The sequence below is a fragment of the Dendropsophus ebraccatus genome, chromosome 1 (assembly GCF_027789765.1).
Source record: "Dendropsophus ebraccatus isolate aDenEbr1 chromosome 1, aDenEbr1.pat, whole genome shotgun sequence".
Taxonomy (NCBI): domain Eukaryota; kingdom Metazoa; phylum Chordata; class Amphibia; order Anura; family Hylidae; genus Dendropsophus; species Dendropsophus ebraccatus.
In genome coordinates, this window is record NC_091454.1 from 60,152,285 (window position 1) to 60,164,281 (window position 11,997).

Genomic DNA, 11,997 nt, shown 5'->3' on the forward strand with positions numbered 1-11,997 from the left:
GTGTTAACAGATGGAGGAGATTTTTTTTTTCTGCTTACATTGTTTGAAGGAAGTAAGTACTTTAGTCATATGATCTGGCTTTATACATGCATAAGCATTATACAAGTGTTTTGCTGAGGCAGCTGATGATATGTTAAAATGGACGATATTTATGCAGCCAACTCACCTCTCTGCCGCCCTTAGACAGTGTGAACACCAGTGTGCTAGTGTTTTTCTGTACTAAAGGATTCTAAATGCTATATACAGAATTTTGGTGTATAGTGCTCTTAAGGCAGTGAAGGTTTTATAAAAAGTTATTTGCACAGTAAAATTGAAAAAATATATATATTTTTTTTGTTTACGCTGTTTGCCCTATGGGAAAGCTGACTTGTAATCTATGTTCCTTAAGTCGGTATGACTACAATGATATGTAACTCATATAACTTTTATTTTATTTGATAGCTTTATAAAAATTAAAACCTTTAAAAAAATAATAATAATAATAATAATAATGTTCCTTAAAATTGCTGTATTACCATCCTTATAATGCTTTTATTTTTTGGTCTATGGCTCTGTGTGAGGTGTAATTTTTTTTTGCGCCATGATCTAAGTTTTTGATCACTTTTTATTACAATTTTTCTGGATTTGATGCAACCAAAAATCAGCAATTTTGTGCTTTGGCATTTTTTTGTGCTTACACTGTTTACCGTGCATGATCAGGAATGTGATAATTTAATAGTTCAGGGGAATACTTATGCAGCAATACCAAACTTGTTTATTTATTTATTTTTTAGTTTTAAAATGGGAAAAGGGGGGTGATTTAAACTTTTATTAGGGGAGCGGATTTGATTTATTAATAAACTTTCTTTTTTACATGTACATTAATTTGAAGTCCCCCTGGGGGACTTCTTATACAACTGCACTGATCTCTGATAAAGATCAGTGCAGCATACATTATACAGCACTGATCCAAGAGATCAGTACTGTATTGCTCTGGTCTGCTGCAGCCCAGAGCTATGGATTGCCGAGCCGGGATAAGGCTGCATTCCCACGTTCCGTGATCCTGATGGATCACGGATGTGGAATGCATGTACCGGAGTCCCCCCGCCCCCGGACAGAATCTGTAATTAGATGCTGGGAGCGGGGGAGACTGTATTCATAAGCGCTGCGCTGTAGTAACAGCACCGCACGGCTGATTCATTACAGCGCGGCGCTTATGAATACAGTCTCCCCCGCTCCCAGCATCTAATTACAGATGCTGTCCGGGCGAGGGGGGACTCCAGTACATGCATTCCACGTCCATGATCAGTCAGGATCAAGGAACGTGGGAATGCAGCCTTAGTGTCATTGAAGGGATCACAACAGACCACCACAGATGGACTTTTGAGGGCATTTAAATGCAGCTGTCTTAATTAGCGGGCGTGGCGATCAGCCTGCTCCTGCTATGAGCTGCAGTCCCCGGTTGCTGATAGCAGCTGTGAGTGGTGAAATTCAGAGCAGGGTCATGGCGTGACCCCTTTTCTGAATCCCCTTAGTGGACACATGATGTACCAGGTACATAATGTGTCCTTAAAAGTGTATGGAGGTTGTTTGCAATGGGAATACATGCTGCAGTCCCCACTGTGTAAAGTGACAAGTCACTTTGAGCATATTGCTTTGGAAACTGCCAGCTGCTGATTAGCTCCATTAATTAGGGCTAATCTGTGTCCATGACTGCCATTAAGGGTCCATTTACACAGAAAGATTATCTGACAGATTATCTGCCAAAGATTTGAAGCTAAAGCCAGAAACTATAGACTAGCCAGAGACTATAAACAGAGATCAGGTAGTAAAGGAAAGCCTGAGATTTCTCCTCTTTTCAAATCCATTCCTGGCTTTGGCTTCAAATCTTTGGCAGATAATTTGTCAGATACACTTGTAAATGGACCCTAAAGCAAACCTGTTATCAGTTTTGTGGATTTGAAAAGAGGAGAGATCTCAGTCTTTTCTTTATGACCTGTTCTCTTTATAATTCCATTCTTGGAGGGTGCTCATCATTAAATAACAGGCCTTATTAACATAAAAATCTAATTTGTTTACAGTATGCTAAGTGGAGAATATGCTTCCTGCATCGTCATGTCCTGGCAAGAAATACCTGCTCAGCCAGTTAGTGACTGCAGCATGGTCCCACCCCAATCTCTGACTGGCAGACTTAGTGGGCATTTCCCAGCCGGGACGTAATGTCTTAAAGGGGTACTCCGGCGGGGGGGCTTTTTCCCATCTGGCCGGGGAGGAGGTGGCTGAGGGCAACGACGTCCACTCACCTGCCCGGTTCCAGTGGCGGGTCCCAAATCGCGAGTCAGCCAGTCAGTGATGGATGCGGGATCCCTGGGAAATTAGCTGTACAGAGTGCAGGTGTTTATACAGCTTGTATAATATAAATGTTATATACAGTACTGTTACATATGTGTACAGTGTTGCAGTGTTGTGTAAGGTGGAGCAAGCTGTGTGTACAGTATTATATAAGAGTCGATGAGCTGTGTGTCGAGTGTTAGTATAAGAAAGTGAGCTGTGTGTATGTGTAGGGAGTTGTGTGTGCAGCGTTTTATAAGGGGCAGTGGACTGTGTGTTAAAATGTCACTGTCATCATAGAAAACTTTTGACATGTCAAAAGTTTTGATCGCCCGGGTTTGAGTGCGGAAACCTCTACCAATCAGGAAAATACCGCACTGTGGCAGATCTTTCCCCCGTGTCAGCACAATCAGTTGAGCTCCATAGACTTGCGCTATAAGGGCCAGTTCACACAGAGCAAAACTGGCGGAATTCCGCCAGCCTCTGTGCCATCCATACTGGCCGTCTAAGGGAGGCTTGTGCGCCTCCTCTCTCCGATCGGAAGAATTGACATGTCCATTCTTTCACGTGGAGAGAGGAGGCGCGCAAGCCTCCCATAGATGGCCAGTATGACACAGAGGCTGGCGGAATTCCGCCAGTTTTGCTCCGTGTGAACTGGCCCTAAGCCTGACTGATCACGTGACACAGAGACGGGAGAGGCATGCCCTAGGCTTGCACCTCCTCTTTGTCCCTCCTCCCTGCCCTCTTTAACATTAGGAATGCCCCAGGCACGATTGGTACAGATCTGAATACTTGGACCCAGAGTCATCTCTGTGACATGTCAAAAGTTCTCTGTGATGACAGTGACACTTAAAGGGGTAGTGCGGCGCTCAGAAATTATTCACAGAATAACACACATTACAAAGTTATACAACTTTGTAATGTATGTTATGTCTGTGAATCGCCCCCTTCCCAGTGTCCCACCACCCCCACCCGTGTACCCGGAAGTGTGGTGCATTATACATTACCTGATCCGTGTCGAGGGCTGTCCGCCATCTTGTGTCGCCCCGTCCGTCCCCCCTCCACCGCGTCACAACTGTGCTCAGCCGCGATTGGCTGAGCACAGTTATGCTCCGCCAATGGCGGCTGAGCATTGGATGACGCTGCAGAGGGCGGCCGGCATTCGGGACAGTCGGAGCTGTTCGCCGTCCGCCCGAAAAAGACGTCAGTCGCTGAAGATCGGAGACGGATGTCGGCACGTGACAGGTGAGTATAGCGCACCACACCTCCGGGTACACGGGTGGGTTTGGTGGGACACGGGGAAGGGGGCCATTCACAGACATAACATACATTACAAAGTTGTATAACTTTGTAATGTGTGATAGTCTGTGAATAATTTTTTACCGCCGCACTACCCCTTTAAATGTGTTCCATAAGGGGAATTCATGTGAATATATTGTCATGCTGTATAAGGGGAAGTGAGCGGCGTGTACAGTGTTGTATAAGAGGAAGTCATATATATATATATATATATATATATATATATAGTGTCATGTTGTGTAAGAGGCAGTGTGTATAGCGTTGTACAAGAGGCAGTAAGCTGTGTGTACAGTGTTGTACTAGAGGCAGTGAGCTGTGTGTGCAGTGTTTTACTAGAGGCAGTGAGCAGTGTGTATAGTGTTGTACTAGAGGCAGTGAGCAGTGTGTACAGTGTTGTACTAGAGGCAGTGAGCAGTGTGTATAGTGTTGTACTAGAGGCAGTGAGCAGTGTGTACAGTGTTGTACTAGAGGCAGTGAGCAGTGTGTACAGTGTTTTACTAGAGGCAGTGAGCAGTGTGTACAGTGTTGTACTAGAGGCAGTGAGCAGTGTGTACAGTGTTGTACTAGAGGCAGTGAGCAGTGTGTATAGTGTTGTACTAGAGGCAGTGAGCAGTGTGTACAGTGTTGTACTAGAGGCAGTGAGCAGTGTGTATAATGTTGTACAAGAGGCAGTGAGCAGTGTGTACAGTGTGTACAGTGTTGTACTAGAGGCAGTGAGCAGTGTGTACAGTGTTGTACTAGAGGCAGTGAGCAGTGTGTACAGTGTTGTACTAGAGGCAGTGAGCAGTGTGTGCAGTGTTGTACTAGAGGCAGTGAGCAGTGTGTAAAGTGTTGTACAAGAGGCAGTGAGCAGTGTGTACAGTGTTGTACAAGAGGCAGTAAGCTGTGTGTACAGTGTTGTACTAGAGGCAGTGAGCAGTGTGTACAGTGTTGTACTAGAGGCAGTGAGCAGTGTGTACAGTGTTGTAGTAGAGGCAGTGAGCAGTGTGTGCAGTGTTGTACTAGAGGCAGTGAGCTGTGTGTACAGTGTTGTACTAGAGGCAGTGAGCAGTGTGTACAGTGTTGTAGTAGAGGCAGTGAGCAGTGTGTACAGTGTTGTACTAGAGGCAGTGAGCAGTGTGTACAGTGTTGTACTAGAGGCAGTGAGCAGTGTGTACAGTGTTGTAGTAGAGGCAGTGAGCAGTGTGTACAGTGTTGTACTAGAGGCAGTGAGCAGTGTGTACAGTGTTGTACTAGAGGCAGTGAGCAGTGTGTACAGTGTTGTACTAGAGGCAGTGAGCTTTGTGTGCAGTGTTTTACTAGAGGCAGTGAGCAGTGTGTACAGTGTTGTACTAGAGGCAGTGAGCAGTGTGTACAGTGTTGTACTAGAGGCAGTGAGCAGTGCGTACAGTGTTGTACTAGAGGCAGTGAGCAGTGTGTACAGTGTTGTACTAGAGGCAGTGAGCAGTGTGTACAGTGTTGTACTAGAGGCAGTGAGCAGTGCGTACAGTGTTGTACTAGAGGCAGTGAGCAGTGTGTACAGTGTTGTACTAGAGGCAGTGAGCAGTGTGTAAAGTGTTGTACAAGAGGCAGTGAGCAGTGTGTACAGTGTTGTACTAGAGGCAGTGAGCAGTGTGTACAGTGTTGTACTAGAGGCAGTGAGCAGTGTGTACAGTGTTGTACTAGAGGCAGTGAGCAGTGTGTACAGTGTTGTACTAGAGGCAGTGAGCAGTGTGTACAGTGTTGTACTAGAGGCAGTGAGCAGTGTGTACAGTGTTGTACTAGAGGCAGTGAGCAGTGTGTATAGTGTTGTACAAGAGGCAGTAAGCAGTGTGTATAGTGTTGTACAAGAGGCAGTGATCAGTGTGTGCAGTGTTGTACTAGAGGCAGTGAGCAGTGTGTACAGTGTTGTACTAGAGGCAGTGAGCAGTGTGTATAGTGTTGTACAAGAGGCAGTGATCAGTGTGTATAGTGTTGTACTAGAGGCAGTGAGCAGTGTGTACAGTGTTGTACTAGAGGCAGTGAGCAGTGTGTACAGTGTTGTACTAGAGGCAGTGAGCAGTGTGTACAGTGTTGTACTAGAGGCAGTGAGCAGTGTGTATAGTGTTGTACAAGAGGCAGTGATCAGTGTGTACAGTGTTGTACAAGAGGCAGTGAGCAGTGTGTATAGTGTCGTACAAGAGGCAGTAAGCAGTGTGTATAGTGTTGTATGAGGGAAATTCATGTGTATGTAGTGTGATTGTATTGCAAAGGGGGCAGTAAGCGGTGTGTAGTACTGTGGTATTGTTAGAGTTCATTCCCTGTGTGTGAATTCGGCTGGAAGAATCAGCCGACGCCCTATCCCTTTGACCTGATTCACACACTTCATACTATGCTGACAGGGAGCCGACACCCGGCTTCATGCTTCTCCTGACTTCTCTCTGGTGCTCGTGCGGTTAAGCCTTCAGGTGTTGCATTCTCCTGAGGCTTGCTCCTGTCTTGAGTACAGGGGAGGGCTCCCTGGCTGCTATTGGCTCTCATGCTGCTGTCAGACTCCTTGCTCCTATCAGGGGCTGGGGCGGGAGCTCTGGTAGCATTACTCTCTGTAATTGCCAGTCTATGTTTGCGCTCCAGCGTATCTTATTGTTCTGCTAGATAGTTGATATCTGGACTTGGACTTCGCCTCTGCCTCACCCTCTGTACTGCGTTACCTCTTGTGCTTGACCTTGGACCGGACTCTGTTTACCCTTTGCCGATTTGGATTTTGACGTGACCTCCTGTTGCTGACTCGGACTGCCTGAGCTGTTTGAATATACCTGTCTGTGTGTTCTGTTACCTCCCCTTATCCCTAGTTAGGCTAGGGGCTGTCGCCCAGTTGCTGCCCTAGGGTTTAGCCTAGGGGGGCAAGCAGGTAGGGACAGGGGTTGCGGGTCGAGAGAAGGGACTGCCATCTTCCCGGACCCCAGGATTTCCTGACAGGTATTGTACAGTATAATAGACAGTGCAGAATGAAGACGCGCAGCTGCTCCATTACAGTGCCGAGAAGATTCAAACACTTTTCCCGGACGCGGCATCATTTTGATACATGATGCCGGACGGGGAAAAGGTCCACCTCAGGGCTTCCCATTCCATAAGTGTTATATCAAGCGTGGAGTAAGCCTTGAGGGTGGGTCTGGGGTGGCAGTCCCTGCTGCATTGCCATACATCTGTTTGGGGTAAATATGTGGGTAAATATGTTATTGTTGCTATTTCAGCCTTTATTTACATATAAGGAAAGATGGATCACCAGCACCAGCATGGGATTACCACATCTGTAGGTAATAAAAAGAACACTCCATAGTCCCCATAACCTAATCATGGTATACACACAAGATAACAAACTTCATTTAAAAAACTTTGGGTGAGGTCACATGAGCCGTGCTCCTCCCAAAAAGATACTGGATAACAAAATCCTGGATAACAAACTTCCATGGGATTCTACATAATATACAATAAACAGTAAGGGGAGAGTTTTATGCATGAGTACATTATCCCATTACCCTATTATACAATATTGCATTAACAGGACAAATCGAGTATGAATTACTGCATCAGGATGAGGTCCTGGTGAGAGTTCGGACCATTTGGAATCCTAGAGGCCAGGATAAACATCCAATCCTATTTCCTGTTAATTAGTTTTATTGTGTAATCCCCTCCTCTAATTGGCTGTGTAACCCCTTCAATACCGGTTATTCTTAAAATTCAACTGCCCCCTATAAACATTCCAAAAAGTCATCTATAAATCTGCCTATCTAGACTATCTCTTGTAGGAAAGGATTTTTCAGGGAAAATATATGTTAATTCCCATACCTATATAGATAGATAATTAATATTTTTTTTATATATAGATATACAGTGGTAACTTGGTTTAAGAGCGTTTTGGTTTAAGAGCTCACAGTTTTTCTAAATTGTGACTTGGTTTAAGAGCATTGCTTTGGTGTAAGAGCTCCCTGAACTGGGTGCTAGTGCGAGTAAAGGAGGGGCATGGTCTGCATAGCGGGGTCTACAGCCCTGTACTCTGACCCAGGAAGTCTCCCTCACCTTCCAAATCATAGCAGATCCACTTCAGGCTGGGGCTTGCATCAGGGGACAGGACTGTGGAGGTAATCTCTCTATAGCTGTAACCCCTCTCTCCCCGGACAGAGAGTGCTGCATGTATGTGCCCACATCTGTCCTGCTCATTCCTTCATGCTTCCTGCAGTCTCTCTCAGCCCTTGTGTTTCCCATCCTCTCCATTACTGTACAGTAACTTATAATATCACATATTCTGCTGTTTCTGAATGTTTGTTTCATCTGTTCTACATGTAATTCAGAATAAAAAATATTTTTGGGTGTGGAACCAATTGTCTGCATTTCTATGATTTCTTATGGGAAAATTTGCTTTGGTTTTAGAGTGATTTAGATTACAAGCACGGTCCGGGAACAAATTATACTAGTAATCCAAGGCACCACTTGTAATTACAATTTATATATATATATGCTATCCCCATTGGCTTTCCCCGTCTTTAGCAAATATATATATATGCCAGTATGGGAATTAAAATTAGTTTTCCCTGCAAAATCGTTTCCTACAGAAGATAGGCAGATTCATAGATGACTTTTTGGTCATTTGGGGAGGCAGCGAAATTAGTTTTTCTAACTTTTATTTTATTTGATGGCCTTTAAAAAATGTAAACCCTTTTTAATAAATTAATGTTCCTTTAAAATCGCTCCATTCCCATGCTTATAGCGTTTTTATTCTTTGGTCTATGGGGCTGTGTCAAGTGTAATTTTTTGCGCCATGATGTGTACTTTCTATCGGTACCTTGATTGCGGATATACGACTTTTTGATCACTTTTTATTACAATTTTTCACAAAGCACCCCATTTCAGAAACTGCACCCCCCCAAACTTTGCAAAAGCACATCCATAAAGTTTTTTTAACCCTTTAGGAGAGTCACAGAAATAAAAGTTAAAGGGGTATTCCCTCCAAAATAATTTTTGCATTAATACGCTGCCCACCCGTAGCTTTCCATCTTTCCCATATAAAATTATTATGGATTCTGCACAGTTTTGCTGTTATCCAGCTGCATTCACCCCCAGGGATTGCATAGAATCATCAGACCTCAGTCCACACCGACACGCTCCCTGCTCCTGGCCCCCACCCTCCGTGTCGGCATCACGTGTCCTCAGTCCCAGCACAGTGAAGTGACTGAGAACACTGATGGGGTGGCTGCTGTTACAGAGGGAGACAGTGATCAGCGCAGATGCCACTGTCTCCCTCTCTAACAGCAGCCACCCGGTCACCCCAGCCCAGAGCTCACCCCCTGTGTCCAGAGCCTCCCGGCGCACCGTCCAGCACTCACCCGCAGCACACAGCCCCCCGCCCCACAACCGACTGCCCCCCCATCACCCGTGGCATCCCTCACTCACACGCGGCAACCTCCCTCCCGCGATCAACAGCGGCAAGCTCCGCCCCCCACGATCGCCCACAACTAGCTCCTACCCCCCGCGATCGCCCGCGGAAAGCTCCACCCCCCCACCGTGGCAAGCTCCGCCCCTCGCAGTCGCCCGCGTCACCGCCAACTCAGCTCTGCTACACCGTCACCGCCAACTCAGCTCTTCTACACCGTCACCGCCAACTCAGCTCTGCTACACCGTTATCCCATCTCAGCTCTGCTACACCGTCCCCCCAACTCAGCTCTTCTTTGCCGCCCCCCCAACTCAGCTCTGCTACGCCGTCACCGCCAACTCAGCTCTGCTACGCAGTCACCGCCAACTCAGCTCTGCTACATTGTCATCCCCAACTCAGCTCTGCTACACCGTCACTTCCAACTCAGCTCTGCTACACCGACACCGCCATCTCAGCTCTGCTACATTGTCATCCCCAACTCAGCTCTGCTACACCGTCACTTCCAACTCAGCTTTGCTACACCGATACCGCCATCTCAGCTCTGCTACACTGTCATCTCCTTCATTGTCTCATCTCTGCTACTTCACCATCATCAGGCATAAGCATTGCATGATGGGAAATGTAGTTTCCTATCTTGGATATACACTCACCGGCCACTTTATTAGGTACACCATGCTAGTAACGGGTTGGACCCCTTTTGCCTTCAGAACTGCCTCAATTCGTCGTGGCATAGATACAACAAGGTGCTGGAAGCATTCTTCAGAGATTTTGGTCCATATTGACATGATGGCATCACACAGTTGCCGCAGATTTGTCGGCTTGCACATCCATGATGCGAATCTCCCGTTCCACCACATCCCAAAGATGCTCTATTGGATTGAGATCTGGTGACTGTGGAGGCCATTTGAGTACAGTGAACTCATTGTCATGTTCAAGAAACCAGTCTGAGATGATTCTAGCTTTATGACATGGCGCATTATCCTGCTGAAAGTAGCCATCAGATGTTGGGTACATTGTGGTCATAAAGGGATGGACATGGTCAGCAACAATACTCAGGTAGGCTGTGGCGTTGCAACGATGCTCAATTGGTACCAAGGGGCCCAAAGAGTGACAAGAAAATATTCCCCACACCATGACACCACCACCACTAGCCTGAACCGTTGATACAAGGCAGGATGGATCCATGCTTTCATGTTGTTGACGCTAAATTCTGACCCTACCATCCGAATGTCGCAGCAGTAATCGAGACTCATCAGACCAGGCAATGTTTTTCCAATCTTCTACTGTACAATTTCGATGAGCTTGTGCAAATTGTAGCCTTAGTTTCCTGTTCTTAGCTGAAAGGAGTGGCACCCGGTGAGGTCTTCTGCTGCTGTAGCCCATCTGCCTCAAAGTTGGACGTACTGTGCGTTCAGAGATGCTCTTCTGCCTACCTTGGTTGTAACGGTTGGCTATTTGAGTTACTGTTTCCTTTCTATCAGCTCGAACCAGTCTACCCATTCTCCTCTGACCTCTGGCATCAACAAGGCATTTCCGCCCACAGAACTGCCGCTCACTGGATGTTTTTTCTTTTTTGGACCATTCTCTGTAAACCCTAGAGATGGTTGTGCGTGAAAATCCCAGTAGATCAGCAGTTTCTGAAATACTCAGACCAGCCCTTCTGGCACCAACAACCATGCCACGTTCAAAGGCACTCAAATCACCTTTCTTCCCCATACTGATGCTCAGTTTGAACTGCAGGAGATTGTCTTGACCATGTCTACATACCTAAATGCGCTGAATTGCCGCCATGTGATTGGCTGATTAGAAATTAAGTGGTAACGTGCAGTTGGACAGGTGTACCTAATAAAGTGGCCGGTGAGTGTAGATCGGCTTTTAGAAAAACTTGTAACTCAGGAATGGCAGCAGCTAGAAAGATGGAAGACGGCTCAAAATACTCAGGGGGACTTGGTGAGTAAGGCCAGCTAGGTTTGGGAGCATTACATTTTTTTAGCTCTTGGGGGGATTACCCCTTTAAGTGTGCAAGAAATTTGAAAATGTTACTTTTCTGTGCAGAGATTTTATTGTAATCCAATATTTTTCATAATTATAAACCTACAACCAGAGAAATGCACCCCAATATTGATTGCCCCGTTTCTGCAGTTTATAGAAATACCCCATATGTGTCCCTATTGCATTTTTGACGCAACCACAAGCCTCAGATATAAAGGAGCACCTAATGAATTTCAACGCCTCCGTTATATTTGGTCATTTTTGACTGTACCACTTCAGGTTGGCAGAGGTTCTGGGGTTCCAAAACATAAAAAACACCCCTAAAGGGACACCATTTAGAAAACTACACCCCTCAAGGAATGTATCAAGGGGTGCGGTGAGCATGTGGACCCCACAGGTGCTTCACAGATTTTCAGAACAATGTGGCGTGAAAAAAGAAAAATGTATTTTTTACACTATAACGTTGTTCTAGCCTTCAATTTTTCATTTTCACAATGGGATAAAAGGAAGAAAAAAAACAAAGCGTGTAGCGCAGTTTCTCCCGAGTACAGAAATACCCCACATGTGGACATAAAGTGCCAAGCGGGCGCAGGACGAGCCTCCAAAGGGAAGGAGCGCCAATTGGCTTCCAGTGTTTTGGCAGCACGAGGGCTCTGTAAATGCGACATGGCGTTCATCATCCTTTCTGGCCGAATCCAGCTTTCAAAATCCAAATGGCGCTCCTTCTCTTCGGAGGCTTGCCCTGCGCCCACATCGCGCTTTATGTCCACATGTGGGGTATTTACGGACTCGGGGGAAATTGCTCTACACATTTTGTGTGTTTTTTTTCTCTTTTAACCCCTTGTGAAAATTAAAGATATAAGCCTAAACCAACATTATAGTGTAAAAAATGTAATATTTCATTTTCACACCACATTGTTCCACATTTGTGCCCGTCACCAGTGGGGTCCATATGCTCACTACACCCCTTGTTACATTCCCTAAGGGGTGTAGTTTCCATAATGGGG